General features: G+C 38.0%; 1 protein-coding gene across 3 annotated transcripts in view; it reads left to right on the plus strand.

Annotated features, from left to right (window-relative positions):
- The window catches only part of MALRD1 (MAM and LDL receptor class A domain containing 1), a 522,662-nt gene that overhangs the window by 357,555 nt on the left and 138,375 nt on the right, over positions 1–26,732 (plus strand). The gene's annotated exons all lie outside the window — the stretch shown is intronic.

The following is a 26,732-nucleotide window of genomic DNA, read 5'->3' on the forward strand; positions in this document are numbered from 1 at the left end:
CAAAATAGGCTGCATTGAGAAAATGCCATTTGAAAAATGACTTAACAGAAGTGAGAGAATGATACAGGTAGGGACCTAAGGAGAGGGTGTTCTAGCCTGAGGAACAGCCAGTGGCAAACACCCTGAGGTCAGGGTATGCCCGGTGGGTGTTTTGGTAATCTAATTAATTGCTGTGAAGCTTCCCTGTACACTCTGTGATGTTTGGCAGTATCCCTGGCCTCTACCCAGCTAATACCAGCATCACTCCTCTCTCCAGTGTTGAAAGCTCAAAATATCTTTAGAAATTGACAACTACCACCAAGGGGCCAAAATTGCCCCTTGTCAAGAATCTAAAGGAATAGCCAAGGTAGTTGATTCAATCCACAGAGCACGATATCATGCAGCCACTAAAAAGAGTACAGTGCCATACAGCTGACTTGTAAGGATTTCCAAAAGATATTCTTAAAGGAGTGAGATAACATGCAAAATGATTATATGATGTGATCTAATATTTCTAAAACAATGACTGACCCCCTCTTATCTGTGCATACATTTAACTCCAAATGTAAACATTTATAGAATAACTATGTGAACATGGAAAAGAGGATGAGAAAGGATATACATTCATTTACTAACATGAATTATGTAGATGGGTGATAGGGTTGAAGTAGAGGAGAGGAAGAATAAATCCAAAAACAAAAAGAATAATTGAAACCATGAATGACACCTCAAAAGAAACACTAGCATACATGATAGCAACACAATTATGTGTTTGTGGAAAATGTGGTGAATATTTTTAAGTTTTACTCCATTAAAAAATCTGAGCTATTGCATTTCGCCCTTAATATTTATTTTTTTCTTCAAGAATTCTTTTCTTGAATTTTACATTACTGAAAATACATTTTTTCTAAAACATTTTAAATAAGCAGAAAAAAGAAAGCTCTAGTCATTCCAGTAGAGTAGTATAACTACTTTTAAGCTTCATATATGTGTATCCTGCCATTCTTTCTTAATGTACACATTGACCAATAAAGTTTCTACTTGATTCAGTAATTAAAAAAAAAACATAGTGTGAGCAAGTTTATCTTATGCAGTACATTTAGTAACATAATTGGAATTATATCATAGTATTCTACTTGTGTATATCTCATGATTTATAAAATTATCTAATGATAAATTCTTCAGTTCAGTTTAGTCGTTCAGTCGTGTCCGACTCTTTGCGATCCCATGAATCGCAGCATGCCAGGTCTCCCTGTCCATCACAAACTCCCGGAGTTTACTCAAACTCATGCCCATAGAGTCGGTGATGCCATCCAGCCATCTCATCCTCTGTCGTCCCCTTCTCCTCCTGCCCCCAATCCCTCCCAGCATCAGGGTCTTTTCCAATGAGTCAACTCTTCACATGAGGTGGCCAAAGTATTGAAGTTTCAGCTTCAGCATCAGTCCTTCCAATGAACACCCAGAACTAATCTCCTTCAGGATGGACTGGTTGGATCTCCTTGCAGTCCAAGGGACTCTCAAGAGTCTTCTCCAACACCACAGTTCAAAAGCAGCAATTTTTCACCGCTTAGCTTTCTTCACAGTCCAACTCTCACATCTATACATGACCACTGGAAAGACCATAGCCTTGACCAGATGGACCTTTGTTGGCAAAGTAATGTCTCTGCTTTTTAATATGCTAGCTAGGTTGGTGATCACTTTCCTTCCAAGGAGTAAGCATCTTTTAATTTCATGGCTGCAGTCACCATCTGCAGTGATTTTGGAGCCCCCCAAAATAAAGTCTGACACTGTTTCCCCTGTCTCCCCATCTATTTCCCATGAAGTGGTGGAACCAGATGCCATGATCTTAGTTTTCTGAATGTTGAGCTTTAAGCCAACTTTTTCACTCTCCTCTTTCACTTTCACTTTTCAGTTCCTCTTCACTTTCTGCCATAAGGGTGGTGTCATCTGCATATCTGAGGTTATTGATATTTCTCCCGGCAATCTTGATTCCAGCTTGTGCTTCTTACAGCCCAGCGTTTCTCATGATGTACTCTGCATATAAGTTAAATAAGCAGGGTGACAATATACAGCCTTGATGTACTCCTTTTCCTATTTGGAACCAGTCTGTTGTTCCATGTCCAGTTCTAACTGTTGCTTCCTGACCTGCATACAGGTTTCTCAAGAGGCAGGTCAGGTGGTCTGGTATTCCCATCTCCTTCAGAATTTCCACTGTTTATTGTGAACCACACAGTCGAAGGCTTTGGTGTAGTCAATAAAGCAGAAATAGATGTTTTTCTGGAACTCTTGACCCAGCAGATATTGGCAACTTGATCTCTGGTTCCTCTGCCTTTTCTAAAACCAGCTTGAACATCTGGAAGTTCATGGTTCACGTATTGCTGAAGCCTGGCTTGGAGAATTTTGAGCATTACTTTACTAGCGTGTGAGATGAGTGCAATTGTGAGGTAGTTTGAGCATTCTTTGGGAATGCCTTTCTTAGGGACTGGAGTGAAAACTGACCTTTTCCAGTCCTGTGGCCACTGCTGAGTTTTCCAAATTTGCTGGCATATTGAGTGCAGCACTTTCACAGCATCATCTTTCAGGATTTGAAATAGCTCAACTGGAATTCCATCATATCCACTAGCTTTGTTCGTAGTGATGCTTTCTAAGGCCCACTTGACTTCACATTCCAGTATGTCTGGCTCTAGGTGAGTGATCACACCATTGTGATTATCTGGGTCATGAAGGTCTTTTTTGTACAGTTCTTCTGTGTATTCTTGCCACCTCTTCTTAATATCTTCTGCTTCTGTTAGGTCCATACCATTTCTGTCCTTTATCGAATCCATCTGTGCCTGAAATGTTCCCTTGGTATCTCTAATGTTCGTGAAGAGATCTCTAGTCTTTCCCATTCTGTTGTTTTCCTTTATTTCTTTGCATTGATTGCTGAGGAAGGCTTTCTTGTCTCTCCTGGTTATTCTTTGGAACTCTGCATTCAAATGGCAATATCTTTCCTTTTCTCTTTTGCTTTTCGTGTCTCTTCTTGTCACAGCTATTTGTAAGGCCTCCTCAGACAACCATTTTGCCTTTTTGCATTTCTTTTCCATGGGGATGGTCTTGATCCCTTATTTCCTAACATTTTCAGTATAATAAATATCACAAGAGTCAATATGCGTTTAGATGGAACTTTTTTCTTTTAACCTTTTCTGATAGTCTCTGAGGATAAATATTAGTTCCTCTTCCTTGAGAAATTATGAGAAATAAACTGATATTTATTTGCTACTAAGATCTAGAGGAGACTTCTCTGGTGGCTCAGACGGTAAAGCGTCTGCTTACATTGTGGGAGACCTGGGTTTGATCCCTGGGTTGGGAAGATCCCCTGGAGAAGAAAATGGCAACCCACTCCAGTACTCTTGCCTAGAAAATCCCATGGATGGAGGATCGTGGTAGGTAACAGTTCATCGGGTCGCAAAGAGTCAGACACGACTGAGCGACTTCACACAAGACCCAGAGAGTAACATTTAGGTAACTAATGCCCAGGAGTTCTTTAGATAACATCTGTAGCAGTCTTTCCTCATCTTAAGACAGCATTTGAAAACTACCGAGCATGTCTGCTTGTATAATATTACTAGTGGGATGAATTATTGTAGGCTCAGTTTAGGGAACATGAAAAAGTATAATGGGCTACCCTGGTGGCTGAGTAATAAAGAACCCATCTGCCAGTGCAGGAAATGAGGTTTGATCCCTGGATTGGGAAGATCCCTTGGAGTAGGAAATAGCCACGCAGTCCAGTATTCTTGCCTGGGAAATCCCACAAACAGAAGAGCCTGGTGGGCTACCATCCATGGGATTGCAAATGAGTCAAACACCACTTAGCAACTAAACAACAAGAAGAAATATAATAGTTAACATATAATATAGTAATATATAATACAATATAATATAATCAGTTCAATTCAGTTGCTCAGTTGTGTCCGACTCTTTGCAGCCCCATGGACTGCAGCATGGCAGGCTTCCCTGTCCATCACTGACTCCCAGAGCTTGCTCAAATTCATGTCAATCAAGCTGGTGATGCCATCCAACCACCTCATCCTCTGTTGTCCTCTTTTCCTCCTTCCTTCAATCTTTCCCAGCATCAGGGTCTTTTCCAATAAATCAGTTCTTTGCATCTGGTGGCTAAAGTATTGGAGTTTCAGTTTCAGCATAAGTCCTTCCAATGAATATAGAGGACTGATTTCCTTTAGGAAATATAATACAATATAATAGTTTAGAGAAAAAGAAGTATAATCGATAGACATGGGAAAGCTTCCATGCATTGTCCCAAAAGACAAACACAAGGGATCTATTGATCCTTTTTTATGTAACATTTAAAGAATATTAATGGTTATGTTATTTTCTTTTTTTTTTTTTTTTAACTTTTATAGCTAGTGTGAGTTCATTAAAGACCACATGAAAAGTCTTCCATCTGGTTCTTTATGCAATATGGTATACAAGTCATGTTGTTCACAGATAAGGAAAAGTAATCATGTGGACAGAACAGTTTATTATCCTCCCTGTTAATCACTGTGCGAGACAGTTTATTTTTACTGAGTGCTCTTTTCAAAGCGGCCTGATTATATCACCAGGCTACACCACTGCAGCTCACTCAACTTGTTTAGGCATCATTGAGACAATGGGCTGCTAAATAGATTGTAAGGACATTAATTAATGTTGACCCTCTGGGAAAAACAAAATTCTTTATGAGAAGGCCAACAGACTCAAAGAACCCACGGTCTGTTTCTAAGCATCACAAGCTTGCTGTTAATTAAGCTGCGTTTATGGATCTTTTCACTTGTTGTTACCAAGATGAAGAATTAGATACATAAGGAGGGCATTCTCAATGTCCATCACAGACCTATTATGAGTCTTTTTGGAGCCATCACCAAAGTTGTAGAAAGAAACTGCAAGCATTAATCCACTTTCCAGTCTACACATGAATAGTGTTTGGACTGAGTATATATGAGTTTTAATGGCAAGAATGACATTTGCATGACATAAATTAACAGAGGCAAAATGCAGAAGGCTGCTATCTCTTTTTTCCCTTCCCTCATAACTTTATTTTCTTTTTAATGTTATAATAAATTACTCTCTCTACAATTAGACTATAAACTCTGATAGGGTATACCAAAGTCACATCTTCTGCTATTTTTATATTCTTTCCAGAATTTATAATTGAATAGACCTTAATGAGTATTTATGTAGGCCTCACGTGACCTAGATCTTTGTTCATCTGTATTTACTACAAATTTTTTGGATTAAAGACTGCAGGGTAGTTTTCCTGAGTACCTTCTAATACCACACATGATGTGTTGGAAACTGAATTAAGTGAATGTTTGGAAGGTAACTGAAATGGAGTATATTTCCTTATATGACCCACATGCTTACTGTTGTGCAATTCTCTACTCACAGCCCAAGGTCAAAAAGTAAATCTGTAAGCAATCTTAATGATACTAACACTTTGTTGTGTATATTAGTAGTTTAAAGCTTTAAGTGTTCAACAAACAGAACTTACTTGGTACTTAGTTGACAGAGCCGTGCAGGCTTGATGGTGATCGCTGTAGTTCCTGTTGGGCAGACAGAACAGATACTATTATTATTCCTGCGTCAGAGATGAAGAACAAGAGGAGCTGAAGGTCTTCTCTGAGTCTGTGTACTGAGCACCCACATCAGAATAGAACCCCTGGAGTCTGGAGCTTCATCCAAGCTGTTTCCTTCACTGTCTTGCTTTATCCTTAGGTACAGCTCTGCCTGAAACTTCTTAATGTCCTTATTCGGGGCCATTTAACCTTTTCTTTCTTATGAGTTATGTCACCATCTCACCGTGGTCTCTGATAGAGCAGGGAGAGTTGAGGCTCAGTCAAGGAAATGGTGTGTTATATACAAAAGCCAGCCCTCGCTCACATGTTCGTCAGACCACTTACTTTGATCTTATCTACACACACTCATGCACACCTACACACACATACAGAAAGAGATAATAACTGTACTTTTCACACATTTTAGAAAATTCCCATCTTTCGACCAGAAATGTTTGAGGTATTCCAGAAGGGAATAAAAAAGCAAATGGGATCAGAATGAGTGAAGTGAAAACAGCAGAAATCTCAGCCCAGGAGAACATGGTTCCCTGTAGATCTTCCCAAGGAAACTACACAGATATTTTCAGATTAAAGTCAAAAGTATTGTCCTGGACAGAATGGTGTCCCCCCCACCCCCACCTCAAAATTCAGATGTCGAAGCCTTAACTCCCAATGTGACTGCATTGGAGACAAGGCCTTTCAAGAGGGCGTAAGGTTAAGTGATGTCATGAATTGGGGGACCTTCACCCAAAGAACCAGAGCAGGCAATGGCACCCCACTCCACTACTCTTGCCCGGAAAATCCCATGGATGGAGGAGCCTGGTAGGCTGCAGTCCATGGGGTTCCCGAAGAGTCGGACATGACTAAGTGACTTCACTTTCACTTTTCACTTTCATGCATTGGAGAAGGAAATGGCAACCCACTCCAGTATCCTTGCCTGGAAAATCCCAGGGATAGGGGAGCCTGGTGGGCTGTTATCTATGGGGTCGCACAGAGTCGGACACGACTGAAGTGACTTAGCAGCAGCAGCAGCAGCATGCAAAGAACTTATGTCCTTATAAGAAGAGGAAGACACACCAGGAGGCACCTACCCTCCTGTGAGAATTTGCAGTGGGGATGGCTATCTTCAGGCCAAGGAGAGAGGCCTCAGGAGAAATCAACCCTGCCAGCACCTCGATTTTGGACTTTGAGACTCTAGAACAGTGAGGAGATAACTTCCTGTGGTTGAAACACACAGTCTGTGGTATTTGTTATCACAGCCTGAGCTGACTAATACAAATACCAAGAAAGGTTGTGAAGAATTCTTCAAAGTCCCTGAGGAACAGAGTGCAGAGCACCTGGTTGAATTGGAACTTGGCACCATCTTTTGTATTTCCTTCCCAGGACCATGGTTTCCAAACATAACTGCTCACAAGAGTAGCTTTTTCTCACAGAATAAAATGAGTGAAATGTCATCTAAGGAAAGCCAGACATCTGCCTGCAAAATGATTATCATGATTTAATTACATCCTGAAAAAGAAGCAGAATTATATTGGGGATTATACAGGATCCATACCCTAGGTTTTCAGGGGGAAACAAAGAAAGATAACTCTGTCTAGGAATAAAAGAAAATCGAATAGGCAATCTGCCTGTCTGCCAACCCTTCACCTCACAACCAAGGATGATGGTTCTCAAACTTGGTTAAATATTAGAATCACCTGGAGAGTTTAAACAAAATGTTAATACCTGGATCCACCCACAAAGATTCTGACAAAATCAGTCAGTGTTGTGACCTGGGCAGCAAGATTTTTAAGAACTCTCCTGAGTCTAATGTGTATCCCAGGTTGAGAAACACTGTCCCATCTTAGGGAGGTCTGTGCATTTTGTGCCCAGCCCACCCATCCAGCACCTGCTCTTTATTCTTCCAGTCAGAGGACAGCTCTGTGGGGTAAACAGTTCTGGTTAACAGCAGTGAATATTCTTTCCTGATATCTATATACTAAGTAATACAGGCCTTCATTCAAAAGTTGAAATATATAGCCAAGCCTCACCAAGCATTTAAAGACAATGAATGTCATGAAAGATAAGGACGTAAAAAGAGAACAATTACCCTGGAGGAAGGAGATAACAGTGCAGTAGACATTTGTCATATGTTCTTGTTGTTCTTTAGGAAGATGTTTGTTTACTACTGGGCCTTAAGAGTTGCATCTCACCCAACTTGTCCTGTGCTTACGATGAAAGCTGCCAGTCAGATGCATACGAGTTTGATTTGAAAGCAGACAGCAGTTCTCCTCCTCCATTTATAATGGAGTATAATCATTTCCTGAAAAAGCTGGGAATGTAGATACTCCCATTTATACATATATGTATACATATATATACTTATGCTCCAATAAATATACTTATATCCATATTAACATAAATTTAAAATATGTTTCCTACTGTCTAAATATTTGATTATAATGAAGTATAACTCATCTTTGTGTAATATTATAGTTATGAAATATGATAGTCCTAATATGGTAGAAATATATACTGACCTATATTTAGCATGTAAACATGTAATTTGATATTCAGGGTTACTTTCAAGTAGTCTAGTGGTAGCAAGGATGTGAGTGTTAATTTAGAAGAAATGAGACTGACCATGGGTTGAAACTGTTGAAGTTGGATTTTGCATAGATGGGATTTCATTATGCTATTTTTTAATACTTCAGTATATGTTTGAAATTTCTCAAAGATGTTTAAAAAATATTTCCCACAAAATATGAATGTAACTGAAGTGAAAAAACCCTGGCAATATGATATCTAGCATGAAATAAGAATTTGATATTCAGAAAGCACCAAAGGAATTATACACAAGGTAGAAATGAAGACATGAATTCAGTAGTTGAAATAATCTCTTCATTAGATTTTCAAATGATACTCAAGGTATATGATTTTTTTTTACTTTATCCAACTTTAAGATTTAATGATAGCTACAGTATTCAGGATAATGTGGTATTAGCAGAGGTATAAATACACAGATCAGTAGGATAACATAAAGAACTCAGTAACAGACCAAAAATTAATATGCCCAACAGATTTTTTTTACTAACTTCAGTTCAGTAAATGCAAGATAGTCTTTTCAACTATTCAAATGATGCCAGAACAAGTGAATATCCTTAGGCCAAAAAAAAAACACAACCTAAACTGCACATAGTTAATACAAAAAGTAACTCAACATGTATCAGAGATTTAAGAACCTAGAGCTTGCTGAGGACTTCTTACACAAAACATGAAAAGCATGAAGAAGGGCCTTCACAATAATGCCATAGATTAACACAACAGAAATGACATGGCCTACAATGGCCATACAAAACTAGACACATAGTCATTTGAAAGGCCCTGAGAAGGGTTCAGAGTGAATGCATGATTATTTTTATATCTTTCTGTACAGTATATTTCTTAACGTGAGGTAATACTATCACATGTTGCTTAAAAAAATAAAAGGAAGGAATTCAAAATACCCTGACAAATGGTATGAGTCATTAGTCTGTATACTGGGACTAAGCCAATGGCGACGCTTGTGGAATTCACCTGTACCAACACATGCTCATTTCAACCATTAAAATTCTAGTCACTTTACTTAGCAGTGAATCTTCACACAATCTTTTGTAAGATTAAAAATGAGGTTCCTTCTCTGAATGTATTGTTATCATTTAGCTTAATTTAGCTCTGTTTTATTGTGACTGCAATTCAACCTCTAGAAAATCACTGAAGTGTTCCTGAAGCCTCTCTAAGGAGGAATCAGAGGGAAGAACTGGGATTCACCTGGGAAGGTTGCACTGTGCCCTTCACCCCACAGACAAATAAAGAAAAAAAAAAAAAATAGATTAAATAAGAGTGTTGGCTGCTTAAAGACACATGACACATTATGTTTCAAAAATATCAGTCATTTCAGTAAAATGGGCTCACTCATACACACATCTTTTTCTCCTTAAATATGAAAGTGTATCATAAGTCAAGCCTGCATATTTCTCATAAAGACACATGCTACTCAAGGGTAGAGAAAATGCTGTAGAACAAAGGTGTGCGTGTGAGTCACTCAGTCATATTCGATTCTTTGTGACCCAGTGGACTGTAACCCACCAGGCTCCTCTGTTCATGAAATTCTCCAGGCAGCAATACTGGAGTGGGTTGCCAGTTTCTGCTCCAAGGGTATGTGATTTTTAAATATGTACATATTTTAGCTGATCCTTAAACAATACACTGGAATTTATGTATTTTTATACATAATAATGCATAATTTTTGTATTATGTAGTATTAAATATTATTACATAATACATAAATGTTATGTGTTATGGGAATTTGGAGGGATACTCCAAGAGGAGTGAATTACTAACATACTTCTACTAGTACTATTCTTTATCATCATCATCATCACATTAAAGTCTGAGAAGAGTGCTAAAGGAAAACATTCATAATTTGTATAATTCTTCAGCCACTACTTTAAAAACACATGTAATCAGGGACTTCTCCAGTGGTCCAGTGGTTAGGGCTTCACCTTCCCATGCAGGGGGTGCAGGTTTGATCCCTGGTTAGGGAGCTAGGATCCCACATGACTTCGGGCCAAAAAAAACAAAACATAAAACAGAAGCAGTATAGTCACAAATTCAATAAAGACTTTAAAAATGGTCCACATCAAAAAATCTTAAGAGAAATGCATGTGACTAGATGGAAGAGTTTCTACACGTGTATGACAGATAAATAAAATTATATACATTGTGTACGTGTGTTAGTCACTCAGTCATGTTTGACGTTTTGTGACCTCATGGACCATAGCACACCAGGCTCATCTGTCCATGGAATTCTCCAGGCAAGAATGCTGGAGTGGGTTGCCATGCCCTTCTCCAGAGAATCTTCCTGACTGAGGGATTGATCCCAGGTCTCCCACACTGCGGGCAGATTCTTTACCGTCTGAGTCATCATACACTGACATGGTGAAAAAAATTTTTTTTCAATTATTCATTCAGCATATTGTTGAGCTCCCCTCTTTTTTTTATTTTTTTGTTAGCTGCTGTTCTAGTTATTTGGAATATATGTTGAATATGTCAAGAAAGGATCTCTGCTGTCATGTGGCTGACATTGTAGCAGAAGAGAACAAAAAAATAAATATCAAGCATTTTAAGTTAAAAGCTTATATGCTGTGTGGGAAGTTAACTGCTAGGAAAAAGAAAAGAAAAGTGGAGCCTTCAACAAAATATCACCCAGGAGCCAGTGGGGAGTAGCATAGTGTTACAAGGGTGGGGATATACTATAAGTTAAAGACATTTTTATCTGTAGCCACTAGAATGAGTCTGCCTGCATTACTGTTTCCATAAAGTCTTGTGAATGGATGTTGAATAGTTGTTGTTCTTATCCATTCACGGAAACCCAAACAAAAGGATTTTTTTTTACAAACAAAATAAGGATAAATTTTAGAGGGATTTAGAGGAAGAAAACTAACATCTGTTAAATGTTTCCTGAGGATCAGAAACAGTAAGAGAATTGCCTCTGTTATCTCATTTCATCCTTTTAATACAGTGAGATGTAGAAGATACTTAATTCTTTAAAAGGTTGAAAAAAACTTGACTAAGTCACAAGGGTAAATGGGCAGGGGGATTGGACCATTGAACTCTCTGACTAAAAGGCTTTCTTTTACAGCCTACACTGTCCAATGTGGTAGCCACTAGCCACATGGAACTATTGAACCCTTGAAATGTGGCTGGTCCAAATGTTAAATACACACTGTTTCAAACATGTCATACAAAAGAAAATAGAATTTAGGAAAATCTCATTAGGAATTTATTGATTATATGTTGCAATGATAGCATTTGGGAACATTCAGTTAAATAAGTTGTATTACTAAAGATTAACCTATTTCCTTTTACTTTTTAAAATGTGTTGCTAAAAATTCTAACCTACATATGGGATTCACTGTTTCTGTTCAATGTTCTGTTCTATATTACCCTGGACACATAAAGAAGGCTTTCTTGTCTCTCAAGTGAAAAGAAAAAAAAAAAAAAAAACACTTGAATTAACTAAAGAAATACTGAAAAATATCCATCTCTTTGAAGATGGGCAGCCTCTTGTTTCTGAATTCACGTACTTGCCACTAGAAAATGCAGAAATGACCTCCTTAACCCTGGTGGCTCAGACAGTGAAGAATCCACCTGCAATATGGGGGGCCTGGGTTCGATCCGTGTTGGGAAGATCCCCTGGAGGAGGGTATGGCAAACCATTCCAGTTTTCTTGGCTGGAGAATCCCAGGGACAGAGGAAACTGCAGGCTACAGTCCATGAGATCGCAGAGAGTCGGGCACAGCTGAGTGACTAAGTATAGCACAGCACAACTTTGCTTTATGCAAAAGGTACTTTGAAAAAAAAAAAAGAACATATAAAAAGTAAAGTGGGGTGATTATAATCTTATCTGATATGTTATCTTTATAATATTATATTGTGTATATTACATCCTAATACTAAACCTTAGCATACAGTTTTCTTATGGTATCAGCAATTTCTATGTCTAAAAATACTGCTTTCTGAATTATTGCCCAACTATTGTGGCTCCTCGTTCCATAATTTTCAAAGAGAAGAATCAGTCTTCCTTTATTTTCATATTTTCTTTGTCTTTTATATATTTTTCTTTTTCTAATATGTAGTTAAAGTTCAAAGGTGATATTTTATTGATATTATGAAAGTACAGATTTGGAAAATACCAACTAGACAATAGTTATTACTATATGATAACATCTGTATGATGACAGGTTGTGTGTTGGTATTTTTTCTCATTTTCTTCTATTTGTACCTCCTTCTGCCCCCTTTACTTCTCTTCTATGATGCCATCAAACAAATAGCATCAGGTATAAGGAGATTTTATCAAGAATAATGATATAGACTATTAGGATAAAATGAGTCATATTAAATAGCGTAACATTTTTCTGATTTTCTTATACCTTTTGGTAACCTTTAATATCATCTCATAAATGTAATTTGGCTCTGATATTTAATAAATAATGTATTAATTCAGTAAGTAAATACTTTAGAATGATAGAGTACTAAATGATCTACATATATAGAGAGTATATGTACAGATGGAGAGAGGTTATGTATAGTACAGATGAGTTTCCTATTGTTGTCATTTATTTATTTTTACTACTAAAACTTGAAAATTGTTGTGTATCACTAAGGGCTTCCCTTGTAACTCAGTCGGTAAAGAATCTGCCTGCAGTACAGGAGACCTGGGTTTGACCCCTGGGTTGGGAAGATCCCCTGAAGAAGCAAATAGCAACCCACTCCAGTATCCTTGCCTGGAAAATCTCATGGACAGAGGAGCCTGGTGGGCTGGAGTCCATGGGGTTGCAAAGGGTTGGGCACGACTGAGCAACTAATACTTACTTACTTATATGTAAAAATAGAACAAGCCTGGTTATCAAAAATTGTGACTGTGTAACTGGTGGTCACTGAATGCCAATCAGCAGGTCCCTGGCTTTCTTTTCTAATCCTCATAATACCTGAGGCTTTTATAGCAGAGGAAATGGATGCACAGAGAGAATAAATAACTTGCCTCCAGCCACACAGAAGACACTTGTTGAATCCAGCATTGAAACTCATATCTCTCTAAAGCAAAAGCCTGCATGTGTAACCCTCAATCTCTTCAGCTTAACATGACATTCTCAAAGCTTACAAATGTAAAATGTGATGGTCATATGAGAATACTTAGTAGTTTCTCTTCTAAAGCACAAAAATGTTGGGAGATGGCATTTTTATCCATGTCAAGGAGCTCAAAACAAACAAGTGTTTTATTTCTATATTTCCTGTTCACTCTAGTTGCCATTTTCTTATCACATTTCAGTATCATTTCTACTTTCTCTTTTTCTCCAGTTACTTAGAGTTACAAATATTCCATTCCAAATATATAACTATGCGAAGGGAGCGGGGGAAGAGAGGCTGTTTTGGCTGATAAATCTCAGGATATATCCTGCAGATTTCATTTTCTCATTGCAAAAAGGCAATGGATGACAGCCTTCATTTGTTTGTTAAGCAGAATTAGAAAAAGGCACTTCTCTTTACGACTTACCTTCATGAAGTGAGAAAACAAGGACAGTTTCCTTCATGATGTGAGTGGTTAGGCCAGGGTTGTTTCTGTTCTCCTTATTTTACTCTAAGACAGAAGGTAAACTTGGTGATGTTTAGATAGCAGAAACAAGCCCAGATCATCCACAGTTCCTCTGTGTTTCTTCAAAAAGTCTCATGATCCCACAGTGATTTATATTTTGTTGGCAAAAAGTAATGCTGGTATCAAACTTGAACCCCTTCCAATCATTCACGTGTATTATTTGAATCAATACCCCCACCCAATTTATATCACATTTTTCTGCCTCCCAGGAGAAACAAAATCTTTATTTCTGTTTTTCTTTTCTTCGTTTTGTCTGTGTTCACTTAAAATACTTCGAAGGATACTTAATAAATGTTTCAAGTAGGACTCAAAGATACGCTTTCTCTTTTTGAAATGCCAAGTGGTATCATCTGTGAGAGGTAGTGTAAAGTGAAAGGCATGTGAAGGAAGCGGTGCTTTTAGAATCCTGTAGGGCAAGATTAAAGCCTGAATAAATATTCTGAAAATATTTCAGGTTATTTATCATTTTCCAAGTATCCACGAATCAAGAGTTTCTCTAAAAGGAATTTACTAAATGTTTATTTACTTATGACTTTAGTTCTCAGTGAAATAATGAACCATTCAACTTATCCCTTTCTGTCTCTTCAGAACCTTGCCTCTTTGTATTTAGTTCATTTTGTGTGTGTCCTTAAATTGCCTCTTTATCACCACTTTTTGCCTTTAGGCATCACAATTCTTTCTTACATTAAAAAACAATGAATTACCTAACTACAAAATCTTAACTTTGTTTCTCATCTAAGTATTATTGTTTTTAGTTATTTTTTACCTCAAATTAACATTTCCCACACATTGTGGAACATGTATGGATATAATAGTTGGACCATGAAGGCTGAGCTGGGAAGAATTGATGCTTTTGAACTGTGGTGTTGGACAAGACTCTTGAGAGTCCCTTGGCCTGCAAGTAGATCAAACCAGTCAATCCTAGAAGAAATCAACGCTGAATATTCATTGGAAGGACTGATGCTGACATTGAAACTCCAATACTTTGGCCACTTGATGAGAAGAGGGGACTCATTGGAAAAGACTCTGATGCTGGACAAGATAGAAAGAAGGAGAAGGGGACAACAGAGGACAAGATGTTTGGATGGCATCACCGACTAATTGGATATGAGTTTGAGCAGGCTCCGGGAGATGGTGAAGGACAGGGAAGCCTGGCGTGCTGCAGTCATGGGGTCACAAGGAGTCGGACACAACTGAGAAACTGAACAGCAACACATTGTTTGTTTCCTCTGCTTCAATGCACACATCATCTTTGGTTTCCTGCAATCTGTCTTCTATAGTCCCCCCAAAAATATTTTTTCTTGGAACTTACTTCCCTAGTTGTCCAGTATTTAAGACTCTGCCCTTCCAATGCAGGGGGTGCAGGTTCGATCCCTGGTTGGGTAACTAAGAGTCCACATGTACCATTGTGCAACCAAAATATATACATATATTTCTTCATTGTATAATTATTGGTCATTGACTCTCGGTCACTGATCTGAAACTGTAGAGATAATTATTCATCAAATACATTCCTGATCCTCATGAAGCAGGTATTCTAGCTGTCTTTGAGGACTTCATTAATTTCAAAATTATAATGATTCTTCTAATGCTGCATTTGACACTACTGATCAATCCACTTGTTCTTCCCAGATGGCACTAGTGGGAAAGAACCCACCTGCCAATGCAGGAGACTCAAAAGACGTGGGTTTGATCTCCAGGTCAGGAAGATCCCCTGGAGAAGGGCATGGCCACCCCCTCCAGTCTTCTTCCTTGGAGAATCTCATGGACAGAAGAGCCTGGTGGGCTGCAGTCCATGGGGTTGCAAAGAGGTGGACACAACTGAAGTGACTTAGCACGCACTCATGATCAATCCACACCTTCTTAAAGTATTCATCTGTGTTTTCAGTATAGTGTATGTGATTTTTCCCACTCGTGTTATATTTATATTTTATGCTTTTTCTTTCTCCTTTTAGGACCTATTTGTGTATCTCAACCAATATTCTGACTTTTACCTTTTTATATCTTTTCCTACACATTTTGCTTGAATTTTTATTCTCTCAGCACTCAAAATTTGCTCATTCCCCCATGTATGTAGCCCTTATTTCTACATCCTCAACCCATATTTTTAGTTGCCAGTATCTGCAACTTCATATTCAAACTCATACTTACCTTCCTTTAGGAAAGAATTTCCTAATCCTGGTCTTACTATTTCTGTTATTAAAATTATCATTATTAACACTATTAGCATTATTAACATTATTAACTAATTCTCTCTGAATTTCAATCTGTTACCTCTTCATTCTCAACTCATATGCTTTTCTTTCATTGCATCTCCACCTCCGCCATCTTAGTAATTCCCGGGCTATTGCACATGTCCAGCCAACTCATCTCTGTGTAAGTATTCTCCTAAACCAGGCCACTCTTCACATGGATCTAGGGTTAATATTCCTAAATGATGACACCAAATCAGAGGCTCTTCACTACCTTTTAATTTGGTTTTCAGGGCTTCCTATGTTCTTCCCCAAACAAGACTGGTTCCTTGGATTTCATATCCCTCAAGTTTTTCCGCACTGAGCCTCCAGCAGTTTGTTAATTACAAGTTACCTTGTCCTTGCCTAGCAGGGCTGTTGTTTAGTCGCTCAGTCATGTCTGACTGGCTCTTTTGTGACCCCATGGACTGTAGCCCGCCAGACTCTTCTGTCCATGGGATTTCCCAGGGAATACTGGAGTGGGCTGCCGTTTCATTCTCCAGAGTATCTTCCGCACCCAGAGACTGAACCCACGTCTCCTGCATTGAGCCACCTGGAAAGCCAAATGCTGACTGCAGTCATAGTTCCTTTTCCCAGGTTTTTGCTTTGCTAAGTTTTACTCTCTCTATATGCCCATCAGTTTGGGGGAAGCAGTTTCCCCTGTGATCTCTCTTCTTGAAGGATCTAAGAAGAGTTTTTGATTTTTGGTTGTTGGGAAGATGAAACCAATGCTTTCCAAGCTCCTTACAAGCTGGACTGGAAACCAGAAATCTTCCCCCACATTTGTTTTCTTTTTTTTTTAAATGATCTTTTCCCACTCCCGTACAACCTCCTTTGCCTATGACATCTCTACTATATACTTTGGTGGTGGTGGTGCCGGTTTAGTCACTAAGTTATGTCCGACTCTTGTGACCTCATGGACTGTAGCCTGCCAGGCTCCTCTGTCCATGGGATTCTCCAGGGAAGAATACTGGAGTGGGTTTCTATTTCCTTCTCCAGGGGATCTTCCCAACTCAGGAATCGAACCCTGGTCTCCTCTATTGCAGGCAAATTCTTTATCGACTGAGCTACAAGGGAAATACTCATAAATATTCTTTAATAGTCTAATATAATGAATCATTGGAAAAGACCCTGATACTAGGAAAGATTGAAGGCAGGAGGAGAAGGGGATGACAGATGATGAGATGATTGGATGGCATCACCAATTTAATGGACCTGAGTTTGACCAGACTCTGGAAGACAATGAAGGACAGGGAAGCCTGGCGTGCTGCAGTCCAAGGGGTCACAAAGAGATGGACTGAATAACAAGATAATGAATCATCTTTTATGGTCTCTTTCTGTATCCACCGATTTTAAGACATCTGTTATCTGTTGAAGTACATAGCAGTTACCATCTATACTGATATTTGGTATTATACGCTCATGTGTAGGGTCTCATTCAATCTTTACCACAACCCCTTGAGGCTAAAGTACCTACTGTAATTATCTCTTATTGCTTTTGAGTCCTGGAGAATTTTAATAGGCTGCCCAAGGTCACATACCTAATAAGTGGAAAAGTCAGAATTTGAATCAAGACCTCAAGCACCTGCAGGCATAACTAGTAGACAATCCAGCCCAGATTCTGCTCCTTACTTATTTATTAAAATAATATAATAATACTGTTTTCTATCTCTATAAAGATAAATATTCTTCCGTTCCTATTTGCTTCCCATACTCTTTCAGCCAATAGGTCAAACAAAATCATCTCTTACCATATATCTCCTACCTAAAGAAAAGTGTTTATAATTTAATTAGTTTCCTTTGAAATCTTAATTTGGCAAATGAAACCATGTTACAGAAATACTATTAAGGCAATACATGTTTCCAAAGGCATTTTGATAAGAAAAAGCACTGAAGACATAATTCAGGGTGCTTCAGGTATGAGGATTAAGAAACTCTGAGTCCTTTGAAATTTCTAGACTTATAGGAAGTACCAGCCAGTTCCATTCATATATCATCTTCATGTGATTGAGACATTTTTTGCTGCTGAGCAAATTAGGAACTTCAAAAGTTGAATCTACCCTGTGTCAGCATGTCACAACTAGAAGCTTCATTTTTATATCAGAGCACCACATCCTGAGGGGGGAAGTTTATAGCACTCAATTTGGTAATAGAGAATAGTGCTAAAATGAGACATTCTGCTGGAAAGTGGATTTTTAAAAAATAGGTAATAATGACTCTCAAGAGAATAACGCCTAAAGAATAAACTTGGAAAAGGTGAAAATGAAGAAATGTCAAATATATTCAGTGCATAGCTCTTCAGGAAGGGATGCAGTGACGATGTCTATCAAATACTATGAGCAGATTTCACTTGACTTGAGAGGCGCCATATCTGTGGTTGCCATTTTGACACCTTTGAGGAAACTTTTGTTCTCTCTCTGAATATGTTTCTATTTCACAGGCTTTAAAACTTGCAGATGCAAACAGCTAGCACCTTGAACATCTGGTGTGGGGAGGGAAGGAAAGTACATAAAGAGATTGAGGGCATTTCAACTGATAGTCCTACGTACCCTTCTATTTTAGAGTGAGAGACAGGTAGAAATTATAGAGGATATGGAGCCAAACAAAGTAAGTCTGACTCTGAGGAAGGGAGAATTTGCTATCTTGAAAGAGAGACATATTGCATTTAAAAAAGAAAAAAAAATTAGCCTATTTTATGAACAAGAAAAAAAAGATGAAAATTGCCTACAATTTAAAGCAGGGAGTGAATTCAGAACACTTGAAGTGAGAAATTGTCTTTTATGATTTGACCCTAGTGCAAATGAGTATCATTCTGCCGAGGGCATTGGAGCCTTAAAAATGCAGCTTTCTTTTAAAAGTATTAGCTGTCTATTTTAAATAGACATGTCAAATATATTACCTTATGGCATAGTAACTCAATGAAACATTTTCAAAAACTCAAAATTGTAGCCAATAACATCTACAAGACAAATTAGAATCTTTACTCTCTGCAGACTACAAAGTTTAAAAAGAATGTTCATGAAGCATGGTGATGGATTCTGAATATGGCTAGTATATTTTGGCCTCTAATGTCAAGAAACGGTAATGATTTGAACAAAATACACTTTGATGATGAATTTACCCTATTTGACACTAAGGCAGTTTTTGAAAACATGTGCAACTCTTTAAAGTTTTTAAGGTAAAGAATTTAACATTAATGAGAAATTTACGTCCAGTTCTTATAGTTAAGATGTGAAATATAAAAGCTATACCCTAAGAATCTTAAGAATTTGTAATCATTAGCCTGGTACAAGCAAAATTGAAATGTTAAACTGAAAACGTACAGAAAATATCAGGAGGCATAGCATCTGAGGAGAGGTAAAATTCAGGTAATATTTAATGAATGCCCATGTTCTAGAGTATTACACGTAGTCATGCTTTAGATTTTACAAACTTAATTGGATCCATTCTGATCTATTATATCAGAGTTAAGTAGCTTTTTAAATGCCCAGTAGAAAGTTATGAAATAGTTCAAAACCAAATTGATGAACAAAACAGTCCCCTTCTGTGGAAATCTGTCCCATGAATGAATGCTTGATCATGCCACACAGTTACATGTAAATAATGCTGGTTTAATGATTTGCTGTTAAATTCTCACTATGTTGTGGTAATTGGAACTTTTCAGCTTTATTTTCTGCTTTAACAAGTTCTGAACTTTGTGAAGGAGGCTGGATTGACCTCTCCAAGGATTTTGCAAGATATAAATAGGTAGTTCTCAATGAAGCAACTGAAAGTTTATAAATGTATGAAAGCATGTCTAGTCTGAGCTTGCTAGATAAAGAACAAGTCTATTTCTGAAAGTATAATTCAATGTAACATTTTATAATTTTGTGATAGAGTACCTAGTTCCCAGAGAATTTATACATTTCTATTAATAATTTTAAGAGGTTTAGCAACTTTCACCTTTATGATTCACTAGGAAAAATAAAAAACATGACATTGCAACAAGTCTATTCCACTTGCAAAGTCAAACTTAGATATGCTTGAGTTCCAGAATTTAAAATCCCCAAGACCAAATTTGCAATGGTGATTTCTAAATTGCCATGCACACTTTTGCAATCTTAAATTTTTAAATGGATAAAATTTTGCATTTACAGTCACAAATACATCACACAGGAATAGACTTTCTGATTTCTGTGTTTGATTGGGGGATCTGGTAAGACCAAAATTGAATATGCAAATCAGAAGAGGTGAGGTGGAGTGTGCTCTGAAAGCCCACCCAGAGTCCCCTAACTAATAATTGGAATTGCTACCTTTGATGTTGAGCCTTATGTGACATTGTTTGTCTTGTACTGAAATAAAATATACAGCAGTGGCATGCTGGATTATCATCATCCGCAGTGAATTAGTTTTGTTTTTTTAATGAGTTCCATCATATAACCCTAAAATACAAACATCAGATTGTCCTACATTCTTTTCAGTGATATTGTATCTTTGCTAAACTGCTTTTCAGTAATTGCTATAGGAAAAAGTTAAGACCTGGGAAAATACATGTGGAGTGAGGAGTGAAGGTGATTTTGTTCAATCTGATTTCGAGGTTTGAGAACATGTGCAGTGCCCAGTGGGAGCACACTCAAATAGAACATAATTGTGGCTATTTAAGAATGAGATAAATTTTTTAAGTTGTATGTTTTAGTTTTCAAATGCCTGTAATATTGTTAGATACCAATAAATACTAAGTTGTTTGCACTGAAGTACTTAATGAACAAAATTGAGATGTAACTTCCCACTTGAGGTGCCGTGAAAAAAGGTATTGAGACACTAAGGATGCTGTAGTCTAAGTCACTCTAGAAGCATGTAGGCAAAGACCAAGAATGGGGAACTTGGTTAGAATGAACTCAGGTTTCTGGGCAAGCTTAAAACTTACATTTTAAACTACATACTATGTGATTAAAACTATTCAAGAGAAATATCTGAATTAGTGACATTCCTGTGTATTTTTGTAGTTAGAAGAATAATTTACTGAAATGAAGGGTTTTAAATGAGAGTTCTCAACTTTGTAGAACAGATTAAATTCATGTCAATGAACACAAATGCTTTTTGCCCCACTGCCCTAAATATTTAATCTTCAGCATCATGTTAGCATTAAATCATGGAAAGAAATATATTTGATGTCTGAGTTAGACGTAATTTGCTTTTGTGAGATCGAAGTTCATCAATCTCAATATGCATGTCATGCTGTTTAAGAGCTGAGCTATGAAATGTGGGAGAGTTTTATAAAAGGGTTGTGTGCTTGCGCTTAGTCGTTCAGTTGTGTCTGACTCTTTGTGACCCCATGGACTGTAGCCTGCCAAGCATCTCTGTCCATGGGGCTTCTTCAGGCAAGAATACTGGAGTGGCTGGCCATGCCTTCCTCCAGGGGATCTTCCCAACCCAGGGATTGAACCTAGGTCTCCTGCATTGCAGGTGGATTCTTTACCATCTTAGCCATCAGGGAAGCCCATATTGTTGAATTAGGTTTGCTAATATTTTGTTGAGGATGTTTGCATCTATGTTCATCAGTGATCTTGGCCTTTAATTTTCTTTTTTTGTAGTGTCTTTGCCTGGCTTTGGTACCAGGATTATGGTGGCCTCACAGAATGAGATTGGGAATGTTCCTTCCTCTGCAATTTTTTTTTTTAATAGTTTCAGAAGGACCCGTGTTAATGCTTCTCTAAATGTTTGATCAAATTTGCCTGTGAAGCCATCTGGTTCTGAATTTCATTTGTTGGGAGTTTTAAAATCAGTTTCTATTTTAGTACTTGCAATTGGTTTGTTCATATCTTCTGTTTCTTCCTGGTTCAGTCTTGGGAGATTGTACCTTTCAAAGAATTTGTCCATTTTATTGGTATGTAGGTGCTTAATAGTAGTGTCTTCTGGGTGTTTATTTCAGCGGTGTCCTCTGTAATTTGTAATTTGTCCTTTTTCATTTTTAATTTACTGACTTGAGCTGTCTCCCATTTTTTCTTAATAAAGGTTTATCAATTTTATTTTTTTTAAGGACCAGGTTTTAGTTTCATTAATCTTTTCTATTGTTTTCTTCATCTGTTTTTCATTTATTTCTGCTCAGATCTTTAAGATTTCTTTCCTTCTGCTAGCTTTGAATTTTGTTATCTTTTCTTCAGTTCCTTTAGGTGTAAGGTTGGGTTGTTTGAGGATTTTCTTTTTCCTAAGGTAAGACTATTACTATAAAACTCCCTGTTAGAACCGCTTCTGCTGCATCCCACCGGTTTTCGATCATCATGCTTCTGTTTTCATTTGTCTCCAGGCATTTTATTTCCTCTTTATTTTTCTCAGTGATCCACTGGTTGTTTAGTAGCACATTGTTTAGCCTCCACATGTGTTTTTTTTTTTTTTTTAACAGCTTTTTTTCCCCTTGATTTCTAATCTCATAGTGTTGTGGTGAGAAAATATGCTTGATATGATTTCAGTTTTTTTGAATTTAAGAATTTTTAAATTTTAAATTTGCTCACTTTGTGACCCAGCATGTGATCAGTCCTGGGAAATGTTCCATGTATCTTAAAAATGTGTATTCTCCTGCTGTCAGATGGAATGTTCTATAAATATCAAGTCTATTTGCTTATAATGGGTGTATTAAGGCTATATCCAGATGATCTGTCCATTGATGAAATTGGGGTTTAAGGTCCCCCACTATTCCTGTGTTACTGTCAGTTTCTCCTTTAATGCATATTAACATTTGCCTTGTATATTGAGGTGCTCATATGCTGGGGGCATATATATTTACAAGAGTTATTATACCTTCTTAGACTAATCCCTTGATCATTATGTAGTGTCCTTCTTTGTCTCTTATAATAGTCTTTAAAGTCTATTTTGTCTTAGTATTCTACTGCAGCTTTCTTCTGAATTCCATTTGCATGGAATATGTTTTTCCATCCTCTCACTTTCAGTCCTTTGCATCCCTAGATCTGGAGTGGGAGGTCTCTTATAGACAGCATATACACAGGTCTTGCTTTTTTATCCATTAACTAGTGTATGCCCTTTGCTTTAAACATTTAATCTGTTTACATTTAAGGTAAGTATTGATATGTATGTTTCTATCACTATTTTCTTAATTGTTTTGGGTGTTAGGAAAGTTTTCAGCTCTTGATAATCTTTAATTCCTTTACCATTTTTATTACCTCTGTTTGAACTTGGGGCCTAGCAGACTGGAAAGGCCTGTTTCATTGTTTCTTCTTTCAGGGGAGTTCTCCTGTCATTTTAATTGGAAATTGTTCCTCCACTTTTACTTTTTCTCAAATTTCTCTGTCTCTGTAAATTCAGGAGAAACAGTTACTGTGGTCCTGCAGGGCTGTTTTGATGTGCGACCATCCCTGTGCAGACTGTGTGAGTCCAATATTTCGGGTGCAAGCTCTGTTGGCAAGACACGACAGGCATACTTCCCGAAGGGTGTGCTGGCCGTCATGCTTTTGATGGGGGTGTAGCTGGTGTTGTGGTGACAAAAGCCTTTTCTGGACGTTGTGTCAGACCTCTTTGCTGTTCGGCTGCCACAGACCTGTCAGGGATGGGGTCTGCTTCCCAGTCGTTTGAGCAGAGGTCCTGAGGGTCGGGTTTGATAGGGGTCTGTTGCTCGTGTGTGTGTTCTGTCCCCAAGAAGGTGAGCGCTAGTGCAAGTGAGGCCTGTGTGGTCACAGAGAACCTATGCACTGAGTGACCACGCAGGGGCCCTCGGTTCTACCCAGAAGCAGCCCAAATGCTGCACCCCTTTCTCCATTTTGTTCTTACAAGACTCAATGCCAGGCTGGTGCTAGGGCCTGCGGTGTGGCGGTGGGGATTGAGGTGGTTGTGCTGCCTCCTAGAAACTGGGCTGCCTATAGGGCAGGACTCTCCCAGGACCTGTCTGCTCAGATCCAGCTCCAGGCTGTGGTGTGAGGTAGGCGGGACTGGAATACTCCATTTGGAAAGGGATCCCAGCATGCTTCACCCTAGGGGCTGTCTGCAGAGTACATGGCATCCTGTGATACAGCCCAGCACCCAGTGTGTTCACAACAAAGCGGCTGCTGCTGGCCCCACCCCCATGGTTGGAACGCTGATAATGGGCTTACACACCATCCACACTCACACCATGTGCTCACTCACAAAGCCTGCAACCAGAGTTGCTCCCCGCTGTGAGCATGCCTACAAGGAGGCTCCTATGACAGAGCCAGGCCAGCTCATGAATGAGCTAATGGCAGCCCAGACAGTTAGCATTAATTTACCTTATTTGGAACTCAATCAAGGCTATTTCTTTATATCCACTATGTTTTCAATAAAATCTTAACTATGTAAAAGAGTAATTATTTAAGCTAATTGTAAGTCATCAAGGGTGTAAAATGTAATAAGATGAGGGAAAGCTTCAATGTTCTTATTTAATCAAAATAGCATAGAGTTAAAGAATTCATGTTCTTAATGAATAAGTCACAGTTCTTAGTAGGTTTGACAGATGAAGTGTAGGTATATCTTGGTTGTGCATGCCACTTATATGTCTTCATTTTCCAAATAAGAAAATAAGCAAGTGACCTCCTTGCAATGAAATGTGAAAGAAAACTGTTTCATTGTTGAATTAAAATAGTGTGTACAATTTTCCTAATCCAGTACTTGCTAGCACATAAAATAAATTTCATAGAACCTAGAAGATAGAAGACCATTCACAGATGTAATAGAGAAACATTTCAAATTATTTCCACTACCACTCTTTTTTAAGCAAATGCTTTATTTACTTATTTAGCTGTATCAGGTCTTAGTCGTGGCATGCAGAATCTTAGTTCCCTGACCAGGGATCAAACCCAGTCCCCTGGCTAGAAAGTCCATTTCTTAACCACTGGACCATCAGGGAATTCCTGCCACTCTTTTGTATTGAGGAGAATCTTGCTGCAGTAACTCATACTTGGTTATGTATGAGTTACATAACCAAGTTATTATATGAAACAATAACTCATGTTTCTTGGTTATTTTTCTTGGATAAATTTTTTTTCTTTATTTTGCCAGACATTATAAGGGTCCTTAATGAAGAGAAATACTTTTAGAAAGGAATAGTTTGTTTTTTTTTTTTTTTTAATATATACAAGTCACTTTCAGTTTCTCATCTGACATGTAAGTCACTTGGAAGTCATTATTCCTATCCTCATAACAAGACAAAAAGCTGAATACACTAAAAATCAACAGTTCTCTTAGATCTGTTAGAGAATTGATGTCAAAAGCAAACCACTGCCTCCAAATTGGGGACAAATAGGAGAAACAGAATCACAGCTTCCTGGAGCAGAAGCTCAAGAGCAGAAACCTCTGCAGGAATCAGAACTGGGGGAGGAAGTTGTAACTCCTAACTGATGCAGTGCTCTAGGCTCAGCGTGCACTGGGCTTCCCAGGTGTCTCAGTGGTAAAGAATCTGCCTACCAATGTGGGGGACACAGTTTCGATTTCTGGGTCAGGAAGATCCTTTGGAGCAGGAGATAGCAATCCACTCCAGTATTCTTGCCTAGGAAATCCTGTGGACAGAGGAGCCTAGCGGGCTACAGTCCACAGAGTTGCAAGAGTTGGAGATGACTTGGCAACTACGCAACAACAATGTGAACCTATTTGAGAGATTAAAGAATCCTGGGGGAGATTCAGTGTTACAGGTCCTCACACTTCTTTACGTTTTAACTTCAGGTGCCCTACCATTTCTCACAGTAAAGATCAGAGAAAACTCCTCTCTGCCTTGAGCTGGTGGAAGAGAAAAGTCACCATTTATCCAGAACAGTCTGTTCTCTCTAACAAGACCTGCCCTCAATAGAGAACACAAATAGGTATTACCTATTACAGTAGCTAAAATCCAAGTCACTGATAACCCCAAATGCAGATAAGAATGAGACGAAATGGGAACTCTCATTCTTTACTGGTGAGACTGCCAACTTTGGAAAATAGATGGTCAGTTTCATACAAAACTAAACCTAGTCTTACTGTGAGATCCAGCTGTTGTGTACCTTGGTGTACTTACAAATGAGTTGAGAACTTCTGTCCACACAACTTACACACTAATGCTTATAAAAACTTTGTTCACATTTGCTAAAGCTGAGAAAAAACCAGGATGTCCTTCGTAGGTGAATAGATATAGAAACTGTGGTGCATCCATATAAGGAAATGTTACCCAGTGATAATAATAAATGAGCTATCAAATCACAAAAAGAAACAGTAGAACCTTAAATGGTACATATTGCTAACTGAAAGAAGCTAATCTAAAAAGACTATGTACTGTATGATTCCAACTATATGACATTCTGGAAAAAGCATACTGTTAACTCACAATTTATGATTTACACACATATCTGTCAGTAAAAATACTGAGAAAGTCACAAGAAAAAATACTTGTAACTAAAGAATATTTTAATAGACTTCATTTAGAACTATAAATAAATAATTAATCTGAGGAAGCTTTTATATGTGTATAAATACATATATATATATGCATTTCATTCTCCCCTAGTAAAAGCCACAGAGGGAGTAGTAACTATGATGCATTTTGATGATATCTTCAGAAAAAGAAAATCCAATTGTGTTTAAATTGAGAGATCATTCACATACTAATGTAGTTGAGAAGTTATCTATTGTTCAGAAAAATAACAAGGTAAATTTCAGAATTACATTTCACTTTGCAGTTCTCACCTGCCATTCACTGCTACTTTGGTCAGTATGAGAATTGGAACAACCAAAAATAACATACAGTATCAATCAGTCCCAACACCCTCCATACCTGTTCTACAT

The sequence above is a fragment of the Dama dama genome, chromosome 23 (assembly GCF_033118175.1).
Source record: "Dama dama isolate Ldn47 chromosome 23, ASM3311817v1, whole genome shotgun sequence".
Lineage (NCBI taxonomy): Eukaryota > Metazoa > Chordata > Mammalia > Artiodactyla > Cervidae > Dama > Dama dama.